The sequence below is a fragment of the Panthera pardus genome, unplaced genomic scaffold, assembly GCF_024362965.1.
Source record: "Panthera pardus isolate Hobbes unplaced genomic scaffold, ASM2436296v1 HiC_scaffold_1, whole genome shotgun sequence".
Classification (NCBI taxonomy): domain Eukaryota; kingdom Metazoa; phylum Chordata; class Mammalia; order Carnivora; family Felidae; genus Panthera; species Panthera pardus.
In genome coordinates, this window is record NW_026526654.1 from 4,189,491 (window position 1) to 4,205,332 (window position 15,842).

Here is a 15,842-nt window from a genome sequence, read left to right on the forward strand (position 1 = left end):
TGTATTTTTTTTCACATTAGCTCAATTATCCAGCATGTTGTAGATAACAATGTCATCCTAACTTAAGATACTTTCTTGATCACACAGATCATCCCTGGTAAAGATATTATTTCGTTATAGTTTTCTTTTTATAATTGAGTTGTATGTGTTCTTCATATATTTTGTATATTAACTCTTTTATCATGATTTGCAAAAATTTTCTACCATTCTGTATGTTGTCTTTTCACTTTACTGATTTCCCTCAGTTCTGGAAGCTGTGAAATCCAAGGTCAAGACACCAGTAGATCTGGTGTCTGAGAGTCCACTTCCTGGTTTGCCAATGGCCATGTTCTCACACTGTTCTCTCACATGACAGAAAGCTGAGAGCAAGAACAAATGCTCATGTCTCTTCTTATGAGGGACTAATACTATTCATGAGGGCTCCACTGTAATGACTTAATTACTTTCCAAAGACTTCATGTCCAAATATTATTACATTGGGGTTAGAATTTTAACATAAGAATTTTGCAGAAAGAAATTCAGTCTATAACATGACATTAGAGGCATGGTAGTCAAAAACTTTCTTGGTGACATATTTTTAAAATATAAAACCTAGTAAAATGGTTACAGAATTTTATATTTGTTGAATTACTAGGAAATACCTATGTACTACAGTAATAGGACACTTTACCTTGAAAGAGACCTGAGCTTTCTACCTCCCCTACCTCCACCTCCACGCCCAACAACTTGTACAAAGGAATAAAGAAAAAAAAAAGGACAATGATGAGGAAAAATAGAAATAAGAGAGAAAAATAATAGAAAACAAATATGAATAAAAACCAAAAAATGAAGGGCATAGTACTATGCACCATTGGTGGGCGTGCAAGCTTGGAATTTTGTGATGTGGCAGGACAGTTTTAATATCAGTTGCGGATGGGTGTATTTCAATGTCCTTCTAAGATTTGTACATATATGTATGTATGTTTGTGTATGATTTTATGTTGTATGTATTTCTACAACTCTAGACTCAACCGGGTACTTCTATCCTGTAAAATCATACATAAAAAGTGCAAAATTCACAATACACTCAAATTCTTTCTTAATATGTTAATTATATTAGGACAAATTTGCAATTTGAAAACAAGCAATATTGCAGAACTAATTGCATTTAGTTTTAATTCTTCCAGTGCAGAGAAACAGAAATGATACTCAAACCTCACTGTTGCTTTCAGTGCTAGCTTCTTAATATTTCCACTTTCTGGGGAGGACAGTATGTAGGAGTCCATATGCTTAAAGCAAACTCCTCAGGAGAGGCTATTTCTGGGCAAAAATTTGCATTATGGTCCTTCGAATTATGCTAACACAAAGAGAACCAATAAGTTTTTAACCGTTATTTATTTTCGATATCTGTAACTTACATCCAACCATTGTCTTTTTTCCTTACCTCAATGATTTACATGTGTAAGTATTAGACAGTCTAGTTAACAATTCCTAACCAACTTCCCGCAAGGATTTGTCACTGTTTTGCATTGTAGGAAAGCTTCATGAAGATAAGTAAAATATCTCTGTGAAGATAGAAATGCAAATATATTTTTAAAAAAGAAATATAAATATATTTCAAAGCAATCTCTCACTAACTCCCACTCTTTCAGAAAGGATAAAACTCCAGGGAGAAGAAGGTGAGTAATGAAAATGGCCACCTCTAGCCCCCACTCGTGCAGCTGTCTTTTGACCACTCATCACTTTCCTGTTGTAGTCACTATTAAATCTTGGTTCATAGAGATAGATAGATAGAGAGATAGAGAGATATCTATATATACATATTATACATGTTATAATATATACATAATATACATATTATGATAGATAATATATATTATATTAATAATATTAATTTTAGGGTTGAAATTTGCTCACCACTATGCAGGTAGCTAGAGAGAGAAGTATTTGGATAGTTATTCTTATTTTTAGCCAGCACATTAGGATGCCAGACAAGGGAGACTTAACACACTCAGAAACTCACACATAACACCCCCCCACACACACACACACATTTTTTTTCTTCAGAACTTCCACCTTGTCACTCTTATTTTTGAGTAGTTTATAGCTACAGATCCTTATATATCACAAATGCTGTTGCTCTCTGAGGTTCACTAATAGAGGGAAGCAGAATATTATAACCCAAAATGACATCATTAAAAATGCTTTTCAGAACAAGAAATGAGTTGGGGGATGATTCTAGGTGGTAGCTTAGAGAGAATGGGGTAAAGGAAGGTTGCCTCTCTTCTATGTTAGGATGGAGGCTAGTGACACAAAATGACAGTAATTGCCTATGGATCAAAATCAGTGGTCCATCAATTACTTTATCAAATTAAAAACTCCTACCTCCTTTAAGATACCTTTTGACTTTTAACAAATTGTCAACTTCATGACCTCTTTTTAATATTAGGAACAATAACAATTTGGGTTACATTTTCCAGCTTTGTATTATTTCAAACAAAGTGTTTTCATTTAATTTACAAAAAATAAAGTGAGAAGAATAAAAGTCAGATATTAACACACTGTTTTTATAAAGAAATATGTGATAAGTGTTCTTAGGAGATTTCTCCAGTTTATATAAATACTTGACATAATATTCACATTCATTAGAGAACTAAAGAAGCACATTTACTAATTGAAAAAAAGTCAGCCTAGATATGAGATATTGGTTTAAAAAATGCCCCTGAGCAATTGAGTTGCAGTGACTTTAAGGGTACATAATTCTATACTTACAGTGCTAACATATCAGAGTCTTTAGTTATTTTATAGTACATTAATAGTAGTGAATTTTCTTTGTGGCTACACTGATACAAATAAAAATTAGTTTTACAGGGGCTCCTGGGTGGCTCAGTGGGTTAAGTGTCCGACTTCAGCTCAGGTCATGATCTCGCGGTCGGTGAGTTTGAGCCCCGCGTGGGGCTCTGTGCTGACAGCTCAGAGCCTGGAGCCTGTTTCAGATTCTGTGTCTCCCTCTCTCTCTCTCTCTCTCTGACCCTCCCCCGTTTCATGCTCTGTCTCTCTCTGTCTCAAAAATAAATAAACGTTAAAAAAAATAAAAAAAAATAGTTTTACCTACAACTATGAGAACTTAATTCATAACAGCAACACTTTTAGCGTATATTAACAGAATCCTACGTAATTTGGTGAATATCTGGATCATTTTTGGATTAAGTGTTTATATGCTTTCAACATTTTAAAATTTATGTTTGGATTCTTGTGTCCGTGAAAATATGTACCCATGTGAAAACAATTTTAGGAAAAGTAATTGAGAAAATCTGGTTAAACTTCATGAGGTCATTTAGGGCAAATTTTAAATTGTCAAAGCATTCAGATTTAAAGTAAATATATTTTATATATACATATATGCATATATGTAAATTATAGTTATTAAATTATTATAATAAAATTATAAATATAATATATAACATAAATACTTAATACTTAAATTATAAGTATTATTAAATTATAATTTAAATTATATTTTAATTATATTTACTTTAATTATATTTTAAAATTAATTAATTTTAAATTAAAATATATTTTAATTTTATATTTTAATTTAAATTATAATTTAAATTATACACAAACACACACACACACAAACTGTTTTTCATTAATTCATGAATTGAATCAGAGATTTGGACTTTAATCCAAACATCGATGTATATTAGTAATCATAGTTGGACAATTTCCCTTAATCTGTGTTGTCTCAACTACAAAATGAAAATATATCTCCCATTGCCTTGCTATGAAAATTATTTATAAATATGCTTCAAACAACATGAGGCACATAATAAGTGTTCATACTATATTGGCCATATTCATAAGTCATTTTGAATAGAAAATATCTGCATGTTTAGATACTATTTTTTTCTATTCTGAATTATCGAGTTCTCAACTGTGTGAGTTAATAAATTGAGGTGATATAAATAGTATGAGATGAGGGAAAGGAGCCACTTCATTTGAAGAAAGCTAAAGAAAGATCCTAGATAGAGAAAGGACTCTTGTATATTATGTTAATTATTGTTGATGATCATTGATCATAGCCAAGACTGACAACCTGTTTTTCCATGTAAAATGTTACCTTGGATCCAGACAGAGATCTTTCAAATCTCCAAATTGCTTAAGACAAGAAAAGTGTGAAAGGAAGTGAAATCTTTCAGGAAGTACCCAAATGTAGGCAGCGGTTTGATAACCAGGTCTGTGTATTGGGTGAACAAATTTTTTTTTTCAAAAGTAGACACTATTGGAAATTGAGTGTGAAAAAGAAAATAAAATGGACTATAGGCATTTGTGAGGATTCTGTTTGCAGATGAGGAGAAATCATGGTGTCCCCAGAGACTGGGTTCTGGACACTATGCTTGAATAGAAGTAATAACTACCAAGCACTTGCAAATCCACAGATAATACTCCACCTTGAGGAATCTCCTGATATAACTGGTATCTTCCTGGACTATGAGGCTGGAAGGGTGTCCTTTTATAATGTGACCAACCTGTCTCACATGTAAACCTATAGAAAGTTCTTCACAAAGCCCCTCAGGCCATCCTTTTGTCCTGGCCCCCTCTACAATGGTCAACATGGACATCCACTCACCATTCTGCCACTAAGTAATATTGAAAAGCCAGGAAGAAGATGTTCTTTGTGACTGAGGAAGAGTTGCTCTATTTTGAAAATTTGAGAATTTATATATGTAGTTTATAGTTTTATATATATATATATATATATATATAGTTATATGTATAGTGTTATATATATAGTGTTATATATAGTTATATATATAGTTATACACATAGTTATATACATAGGTATATATATAGTTATATACAGTTTTATATATATAGTTATATAATATATAAATATTTTATTTTAGAATGACTAGAAGTATGTACTTCTTCCATCAAATAAATCTAAAAATCATTTTGGTGTCATAATTTATACATTTTTTATTATTCCAGTTCCCAATATGTCCATTTGCTAATAGACAGGAATTATTTGATTTGAATTACATGCTGTTGAATTTACTTGATGACAATTCAAGTTCATAGAACATAAATACAAAAGCAAAAGCAAGTATCTAACTTGTGCAATTGGTGAAAGAAAGTTAAAACTCAGGTGTTCCCTGATGGGAATGATTTCTCCTTCATTAATGTTTTGGCATGGAAAAGGACATGGAGTCTATTCTGCATCATCAGGAAATTGGCTGAAGCCCATACCTTTTTAATTTTGCCTAAACCTAGAAGAGCATGATGACTTTGATAAGAGATTTATCAACCTGGCCTACGTACTCTTTACTACAAAAATATCTTCAAGCGAATATGACTTCCAGCCACTTGTTTCTTTACCTTTTCACCTCTACGCTGTTTTGAAGTTTAAATGACCTCGTCTCCAACTTAATTTGGTATAACAGTATCATTTATTCGTCTACCCAACAAATGCCTATTAGGTATCGCATATGTGTTTTAGATATCCATTAACTACAACACTGTAAATTGTCTATCTGTAACTGTAACTATGTATCTGGTAGTGACAATAAACAGATAAACACTGACAAATAGTTACTAATTTCAAAATAGTGCGTGGGAAAGGCTAAATGTATTCAGATATAGAATGATAGTGAGTGGGTTCACTTCAATCTTGTCATCAGGAAACTCTCACTGAGAAAATGATGCATAAAAATGGGCATTTCCACATGCACAGCTGGAAAGATTCAATTCAAGACAACATTCAAAATGCAGAAAGAGTGGGCCTGGGTGAGAGAGTAGAAGACCTATGGGGCTCAGATGATGTTGGGACAGAATGGTTTTAAATTGGGTAGAGGCAATTAGCTGAAGCAACAAAACAGGCTGAACTGAGATACATTTTCTTTCTACCACAAACAGATTTTTTGGGTTTATTATATTTAAATGTTATTTAAATATTTAACATATAAGTAAAGAAATGTTAAAATGAAAATGTTCAGCAAAAAATAAAATTTAGTAAAATACTCCAAAAGAATAGCAATCTTATTGTCAAAGGTTATTTAATTTATTATATATACACATATATTGAAACAGAGAGAGTGAATGGGGGAGAGTAAAGGAGAGACGGAGCAAGAGGAGATCCCAAGCAAGTTCCACACCAGCAGCATGCACCCGATGTGGGGCTCAAACTCACAAACTCACAGATCATGACCTGAGCTGAAACCAAGAGTTGGACACTTAACTGGCTGAGGCAACCAGGTGCCCCATGTCATAGGTTATTTTAGAAGAGGTGGACTAAATCTAGTTACATGAATCTAACTGCTCACGGGCATGGAATATTTAATAGAGTCAAGAGAGAACATGGAAGTTTAGGGAAAGTTCTGTATGTATATTCTAAGTTATTGTCCCAGAAAATTGAGGGGATGGTATGGTTGCCTGCACCTCATTTAAAACATATGGGAAAAAGTTAAGAGGTTGATCTGCCTCGAGAAATGTAAAAAACTCAGTGGACCTACGCTTCCTTCTTTCTTAGATATTGAAGTGAGAGAAGGGCCAGTAGTTACTCTGTAGTGTGATGGAGTAGTGCGGCATTGCATGACATGTGCACTTAGGGCCTTTCTGGGTGAAGATCTCTTGTTTTCTGAAGGCTAGAATATGGTTCATGCAAAAGAACTCCTCTGGGATGCTGCCTGCAGTAGAAAATACATATTAGTGGAAATCAGATTGCATATCACAAGATGCCTGCTGGCTCAGAAAGGATCATGACAAGCCAAAATACAGACATGTTTCACCTTCAAGTTAACAGTAGGAAAAAGATCCTTAGCTACTTGAGGGCCTTTGAAGAACTAAGGAGGGGAAAATGAGCTTGACATGCCTTCTCCATGTAGCTCATTTCAGTAATGATGAAGTAAAAACTTTCTCATTCTTGTTACAAAATAATTAATAATAATAATAATAATAATAATAATAAATGTAGCTCATAACAGTAATAACTAAGTAAGAATATTCTCATTCTTGTTATCTTCATTTCCTCCTTATTCAGACACTCCACAATTCTCTACAATGTATACTTTACATTATTGCATTGAGTAACATACCAACTCATTCAATCACAGGTGTTTTCCTGGTAACTTTACATAGATGGTATTGATAAATGTTAAGGAGAATAGACATCTATCATATTGAGGCATCTTTCCACTAACATTAAACTTTCTTGTAGAATAAGGTTTAGAGAATGGATAATTTAGAGCAAAGGGGACATTCATGACAAAAGTAATTTGCCAAACTACCTATTCCAGTTGCACAAGACACAATACAATCTCATCGTACTGGAATGCCTGAAATTCTGCTTTAATTAAAAATAAGAGAATGAGAGAGGAGTAAATGGTGGAAGAGTAAGGAGACTTCTCTAAGTTTGCTTCAGCCTTCAAACACAGTGAGATAAATAACAAATCATTATGAACAATCAAGAAATAGATCTGAAGACTGAGAGAACAAAACTGCACATCTACAAGTAGAAACATGACCATATCATGGTAGGTAGGAACTGCAGAATTTTAATACGGGAGAGAAAAGAACAGTGAGTGCTGCAAAAGGGAAAGAGCCTTGATTACAGAGAGAAGAGTGAGCTAGCAAGCAAGAGAGAGAGAGACAGAAAGAGTGAAGCAGCAGGCAGAGGATTACAATAGGAAAATTCTTCCTGTAATGCACTGATTGGAAAAAGGGGCTGACTCTTGCAAGTCATTATAAGTAGCAAACACAAGTCTGAAGTTTTAGAAAAACACGCCATTGACTGGGGTCATGGCTGGTGGGCTTAGTGGTGTTCCTGTTAGGAAGGAGAGTGAAGACATGGGATTGGGCAGCCAGGTGTGAGGATCACCAGGGTCACATAGGTGAAAGCACTTCCTCTTTTTGGAGTGCATTTGGGAGTGGTGGCACAGCCTCTCCGGGTCAAAATGACTGGTGGTGTCAATGTGTTGCCCTGCTGAGGGCAACAAATCTTTGTGTTGACCGTTTTCTGAGTTTTACCATAAACTCTAAATAAATGTGGGGTCATACAACTACTTTTCTGGGATAAACGAGAAAATTGCAAAAGCACAGTGAGACCCTTTACCCCAGAAGAGCTGTGTAAGTCTGTGCTGTGTGGGTTCATAAAATTTGAAGTTTTGAAACCAGACACATACCTGAGATAAAACACAGGAGTTCTGTTCCCCCTTGCAGGTAGGCAACTCAGACACAGACAAAGTGAGGGCAGGGATCCCACAAGAGTGCCATTCTGTAGCAGCCACCCTGTACCCTGAAACTACATGTTCACTAGACCAGTTAACCTGAGATCAGTGCAGCAGGACACTTGCCCAAAAGACCAGCAAAAAACCTCTATCCCCAAGTCCACTGATCATAGAGTGCTCCAAAGCTTCAGCACTCGGGGACATAGGATCTAGCTTATTTTTTATTGTTTTGTTTTATTTTATTATTTTATTTTATTTTATTTTATTTTATTTTATTTTATTTTATGTTGATATGGTTTATTTCACAAGCATACCAAAAGACACATAATGTTAAAACTTACCACAAAGTGTACAATGTCCAAACACACCCCACTGCAGGCAAGGAGAAACTCTTCAGAGAACTGAAGTGAGGGTATAAACAACCAAAACACAACAGCAGAGTACATATAGGAGCTCCCCTTTTTTATGGACCTCTTCTTAGTTTAGGCATTACTCTCAGGAACAGGAATAACAGACTTTCCTAACAATCACACACACACACACACACACACACACACACACACACACACAAAGTGAACTAGACAAAATGACAAGATGGAGGAATTCACCCCCAAAAGAAAGACAGGAGATCTCTGAAACAGAATTAAAAAAAAAAAAAAAACATTATAAGGATATGAAATGGGCTTGGGAAAAAGCATAGAAAGCAACTAAAGAATCCCTCACTGCAGAGATAAAAGAACTAAAAACTGGTGAGCCTTAAATTAAAAATGCTATAACCAAGATACAAACCTGACTAGATGCCATGACAGCAAGGATGGATGAAACAGAAAAAAAAAAATAATGATATAGAGGATAAAATTATGGAAAATAATGATTCTGAAAAGAAGAGGGAGAGAAAGGCATTGTATCAAAAGGCAGACTTAGCAAACTCATGACTCCATAAAGTGTAACAAAATCTGTGATAGGAGTCCTAGAAGAAGAGAGAGTAAAAGGGGCAGGAGGTTTATTTTAGTATTTGGAATTTTTTGTGGTTCCATTCTAATATTAGGACTGTTTGATCTTGCTCTGCAAAGAATGCTGATGGTACGTTGGTGAGGATTGCATTATATGTGTAGATATCTTGGGTAGTATAGACATGTTAACAATGTTTATTCTTCCAATCTATGAGCATGGAATGCTTTTCTATTTCTTTGTGTCTTCTTCAATTTCTTTCATATATCCTCTATAGTTTTTTGTGTATAGTTCTTTTACCACTTTAGTTAGGTTTATTCCTAGTATCTTATGGGTTTTGGTGCAATTATAAATGGGATTTATTCTCTGATCTTTTTCTGCTGCTTCATTATAGGTGCATAGGAATGTAACAGCAACAGGTTTCTGCACTTGATTTTATATCTTATGGCATTTCTGAATTCTGAGTATTAGTTAGTATTAGTTCTGAGAATTTCTTGGTGGAGTCTTTTGGGTTTTCTACATAGAGTATCATGTCATCTGCACCAGTGAAGTTTTGACTTCTTCCTTGCTAAATTGGATGCTCCTTATTTCCTTTTGTTGTGCCTGATTGCTGAGGCTAAGACTTTCAGTGTGATATGAAATAGTAGTAGTGAGGGTGGGCATCCTTGTCTTCTTCCTGACCATAGGAAAAACGATCCCAGTTTTTCCCCATTAAGGATGTTATTAACAGTGGGTCTTTCTTATATGACCTTTATGATGCTGAACTATGTTCCATGTATCCCTATCTAGTTGACGATTTTTATCAAGAAAGGTTGCATTTTATCAAGAAAATGCATTTTCTACATCTATTGACAGGATCATATTTTTATTATCCTTTTTTTAATATGGTTTATCACATTGATTGATTTGTGAATATTTAACTAGACCTGCATCCCAGTAAAAAATCCCACTTAGTTATGTTGAATAATTCTTTTATCTACTGTTGAATTAAATTGCTAGTATCTTGATGAGAATTTTGCATCCATGTTCACCAGGGATATTGGCCTATAATTCCCCTTTTTAATGGGTTCTTTGTCTGGTTTTGGAATCTTTGAAAAAAGGAAAACAAAACTGGAGGCATTGCAATTATGGATTCCAAGTTATACTACAAAAATGTAGTTATCAAGAAAATACGCTACTGGCACAAAAACAGACACACAAAGCAATGGAACAGAATAGGAGACCCGTAAATATACCCACAACTATATGGTCAAGTAATTTTCAACAAATCAAGAAAGAATATCCAATATATAAAAGACACTGTTCAGCAAATGGTGTTAGAAAAACTGGATGGTGACATGCAGAAGAATGAAACTGGGCCACCCTCTTGCACCAAACACAAAAATTAATTCAAAATGGAATAGAGACATAAATGTGAGGCAGGAAACCATCAAAATCCTTGAGGAGAATACAGACAGCAACGTCTTTGACATCAGCCCTAGAAACTTCTTACTAGACACATTGCTGAAGGCAAGGGAAACAGAAGCCAACACTAACCATTGAGATTCCATTGAGATAAAAACCTTCTTCACAGAGAAGGAAACAACCAAGAAAACTAAAAGGCAGCCTATGGAATGGGAAAATGTATCCTGCAATTGCACTACTAGGTATTTACCCGAAGGATACAGAAAAAAAAAAGATTCAAAGGGGTACATGGACCCTGATGTTTATAGCTGTATTATCAACAATAGCCAAACTATCCAATATCCATAAAATAATGAATGGATAGAGGAGATGTTATTATATATAACGGAATATTGTTCAGCCATCAAAAAGAATGAATTTGTGCCCTTCGCAATGACATGGATGGAGAATAAGTGTATCATGCTAAGCGAAATAAATCAGAAAAATACAAATACTATATGATTTTCATGTGTGGAATTTAAGAAACAAACAGATGAATATATGAGAAAGGGGAAGAAAAGAGAGACAGTGGAAAACATGCATAAACCTCTCATAAGAGACTATTAACTGTGGAGAACAAACTGAGGGTTGATAGACAGAGGTCAGTGGAATATTTGATAAAATATAAAATTTTCTTTGTTGCTTCATGGACTGGTGTATTTTTAAATAAAATGTTTTAAAAAGGATCAAATTCATTGACAACAACAACAAAAAAGGATCTAAAGGTTTTAGGCTCTCTAGGTCCAGAAGTCTGGGAAGATAGCACAGTTGGAGGATCTTAAGCTCACATCATTGCATGGGCACACTGAGGTAACAGCCACATCACTGCACCTAACTAAAATAATAATAATAATAATAATAATAATAATAATAATACTGAAAAACTGGTATATTCCAGAGTTAATCATAGAGAAAAGCCACACAAAAAAAGACATGTGGAGATATGATTGGGAGCCAAAACCTTTGCTAGACTAAAGATAAATGTGGGGAGGGGGGTACTACAAGCATGGAGAAGTGAAAGGATCAGACCCCACACCATGTACCCCAGTCATGGGGACAGACACTGGAAAGATAAGTCCTCATCACACTTTGCTTGCAAAACCAGTGGGACTTTGTGGGTTTTAACAGTCAGCAGAGATTAACTCTAGGCACCTTAAAACTCAGTTGGTGTCACTCTGGGTGAGTTGGAGGGCAATAGGAAACTGAGTCCCTGCCCTTAAGGAGACAGTATAACAAATAACACCACCAATATATCACATAGAAGCAGCAGTTGGATAAGAGTCTGGGGTATTCATAAAGGAGATTTATTTACTAATCTCAGAATATGTGCTGGAGATGCAGGAAGTTTTAGAAGATTTCTTCAAGAAGAAAAGACCTGACGGGTTACATTTATCTCCCTTTCCCTTCAGCTTAGATAGCCAGACACTTGTGGGAAAAAACATGAACACTCCCCACCTATCTTGCTACAACACATGTCCCACCCAATTAATTTTCTGTTTATTCACCGCATCCAACCTGCCCCACTCAATAACATCCCTCCAAAGAAACTCCAACCCCAAAACACACTGAAAGCAACATTGGCAGGTACCAGTGCCACTACAAAGTGATTCCTGTCCTGGGGAGAGAAGAAAATAAGCCCCAGTATGCTTGAAGTCCCACTAGACAAAAGTTTTAGCAGGCAGGGCAAAAAATTTCCTGCCAATCAAGGCAACTGGAGCTCCAGAAGACAGATGAGGGACAGGCATCTAGTCTGGCTGCATGCCTGCTCAACAACAAAAACCTTTCAGAAGGCAGCACGGGGTGTGGGGAACCCTGAAATTCACTATGACTACAGCTTCAACAGACAGATTAGGGGTAGGCATCTGTCTGATGACAGGCCCAGCCCACCAGTGAAAATTTCCCAGGAGACAGCACAGGTACAGAGCCCTGAGGCTAGCATGACTACAGTTCTAGCAGATGGCTTGAAGGCATTCATCTGGTCTGACTCTTGACATCACCCTGTACAAGCGTGCAGCAGCCCCAGACTGTCTCCTTAATAGAACAGGGAAGAAACCTGGCTTGCTGCACCGTACCAGACAAAGTGGACCAAATGGACCAAAACACAGACACTCACCTGTAGCTAAGTTGGGTGCATAGCGCGTACAAGAGACACCTCTGAAACACTTCATTATGGAACACTAAAGTGCACCACAAGGTCTCTTCATCATAATGGCACAACTTGCAAGATCAGGAGACATGCCTGACTTTCCTAAAGCATAGAAATAAACACAGAGTTACGAAATGAGGAGAAAGAGTAACATGTCCCAAATAAATGATCAGAAGCAAAACATATCATATTAGCTACCTAAAACAGTGATGAACAATATGCTTGATAAAGAATCCAAAGTAATGGTCACACATTGGATTTCAAAAAAGAGTGGAGAATCTCAGTTAGACATTCAACAAAGATACGTCTCCTTGTTGAATATCTAACTGAGATTCTCCACTCTTTTTTGATTCTCCACTAGCTGAGAGAGAGAGAAAGAGAGAGAAAGGGAGAGAGAGACAGGGAGAGAATGGATCAACAACCTGAAAGAGATAGTAATAAAAAGCAACCAAACTGTACAACAGAAAGAATGAAAGAATAATACAACTGACAGCATGTTAAGGGAATTCAGTGACATCATCAGTGACATCATGAAGCCTAGTAGCATTCACATTATAGAGAATCCAGAGGGAGAAGGGTGTGTGGGGAGTGCTGGTGGTGTAGGAAATGCTTTGATGAAACAACAGCTGAATTCTTTCTAATCTCAGCAAGAAAGCAGACATCCAGATACAAGAGACACAAAGATCCCCCAACGAAATTAACCCAAGGAAAGAACAAATTTTCACTGGTAAATGCCAACATAATATGAAAGCATTATAATTTATATTTGTAAAATTGGGCAAAATATTCACAAAATAAAAAGGATGTAAATGATGACATCATGTACATAAAATGTGAGGACAGAAGTAAAAATTTAATGATTTTAGAATGGTTTCAAATTTAAGTAACCATCAACTTGATACAATCTATTGCATGCTTATCTAAGATTTGAGAACCTCTCTGGAGACCAAGTACAGGGGATTGAGAAGTACTGAGTTTCCCAATTATTTTTTGCAAACAGCTTTTAGAGCACAAATTCTAAGCGTTTGGAAGTGCATGGTTTTCTCAGGAGTCGAGCTGTTGTGTGTGCTCCTGGGGAGGAAGGTCCTGGTCTTGGGGTACATACTGTGGTGGAGTTATCTCTGGGGTGCACAGGGAGACAAGAGTCAGCTTCCTGGAGTACTTTTGGAAGAGGGTTTATTGCCTCTCCAAGAACAAAAGGCCTTTTTGTGACAGCAAAGGGCTTTCATCATTAGGGTGGAGAGTACTGTGGAGGAGGGGAGCGGATACACACCTTGCTGGTCCATTAAGACTTTGGGTTTTGAACCCCAGAAATGTGCTAAGTGCTGGGTCTTTTAAGATTTTGGGTTTTGAAACACCAAAGAAACAACACAGCAGAGTTTTGGGGCAGGGCAAGCTGGCTTCCCTTGCTATTCCACGAGGTCTGCCTGAACAGCAGGGGTTGAGATCCCCAGTCTTAGAATGAAAGATAGGGGTGGCACCATTTTCCCCTCAACATCAACATGGTCGGACTCTAGAGAGCAGCACAGCAGCCTCCAATGGAGTCAAGACTTACCTACATAAAACCCTGCCCCTCGATGCCTGCAATAAGTGGCAATTTGCTGAGGAAAGAGTGACCCTGAGCCAACATAACCGGCCTCTCTTCCAGACCAGCACAGCCACCAGCTAGCACCCAGCCACCAAATGACAACTTTTTTTAACCTCTTTTTTTTTTTTTCTTTTGAAATCAGGCTCATAGTGTCTGATTTGATTTTTGTCATTCCCTTTCTACTTCTTTTTTTTTTTTTTAATCAGGCTTTTTGTATTCTTCTTTTTTCCCTCCTTTTCCCTTTTCTTCTGCTTTTATTTTCCTTTTTGTTCCCCCTTTCTTTTTCCTTAAAATCGGCCTTATAGTATTAGTGTTTTGATTCTCTGGTTTTTCTTTTTTTGTTGTTTATAGGGTGTATGGTTTGCTTGTTTGTTTGTTTGTTTTGTCCCTATTCTTTTTCTCTTTTTATGGATCAAGCTATACCTTTCTTTCTTTCTTTCTTTCTTTCTTTCTTTCTTTCTTCTTTCTTTTTAAGGATCACATCAACAAATCCTAGTTAAAGGTCTAAAACATCACCACTGCAAGCAAGGGGAACTCTGCAGAGGACTGACAAGTGGGAAAGAGCAGCCCCAAATGAACATCATAGTTCACACAGCATATACCAGAAACACTTCCTGGAGTGCCAGGCCAGGAACAGTGTATGACCACTTTTTAATGTAGTAGTAACCTCAGGTGCAGGAACAGAATAAGCTTTTAAAACATGCAAAGGACAGAATATTAGCCAATATAGCAAGATGGAGGAAATCTCTCTGAAAGAAAGGTCAAATCACGGCCAGGAACATGCTCAAAACAGATATAAACAATATATCTGAATAAGAATTTTTAACAGCAGTCATAAGGATACTAGCTTGGCTTGAAAAAAGCATAGAAGACACCAGATACACCTTTGCTGCAGACATCAAAGACCTAAGAACTACTCAGGATGATTTTAAAACTTCTATAACTGTGATGCAAAACAAACTAGATACAGGGACAGTCAGGATTATATGAAGCCAACATTACCTTGGTTCTAAAACCAGACAATAACCCCAGTAAAAATAATAATTATAGGCCAATATTCCTGATGAACTTGGCTGCAAAAATTCTCAGTAAGATACTAGAAAATCTAATTCAGGAGTACATTATAAGAATTATTCACCATGGTCAAGCATAGTTTGTTTATTCCTGGACTGCAGGTCCAGATCAATATTCACAAATCAACCAAAGTGATATATCACATTAATAAAAGAAAGGATAGGAAACATTTAATCCTTTCAGTAGATGCAGAATAAACATTTGACAAAACATAGCATCGTTTCTTGATAAGAAGCTTAAAGGAAGTCGGGATAGAAGTAAAATACCTCAACATCATAAAAGCCATATATGAAAGGCCCACAAGAACTATCATCCTCAATGGGGAAAACTGAGATGTTACCCTCTTAAGTCAGAAACACAACAGTGATGTACACTTTCACCACTGTTGTTCAACATAGTACTGGCAGTCCTAGCCTCAGCAATCAGAAAACAA

General features: G+C 36.2%; 1 pseudogene; it reads right to left on the bottom strand.

Moving 5' to 3' along the window:
• The window catches only part of LOC109259533 (butyrophilin subfamily 3 member A2-like), a 91,729-nt pseudogene extending 78,960 nt beyond the window's left edge, over positions 1-12,769 (bottom strand).
• Between the last annotated feature and the right edge of the window lie 3,073 nt (positions 12,770-15,842).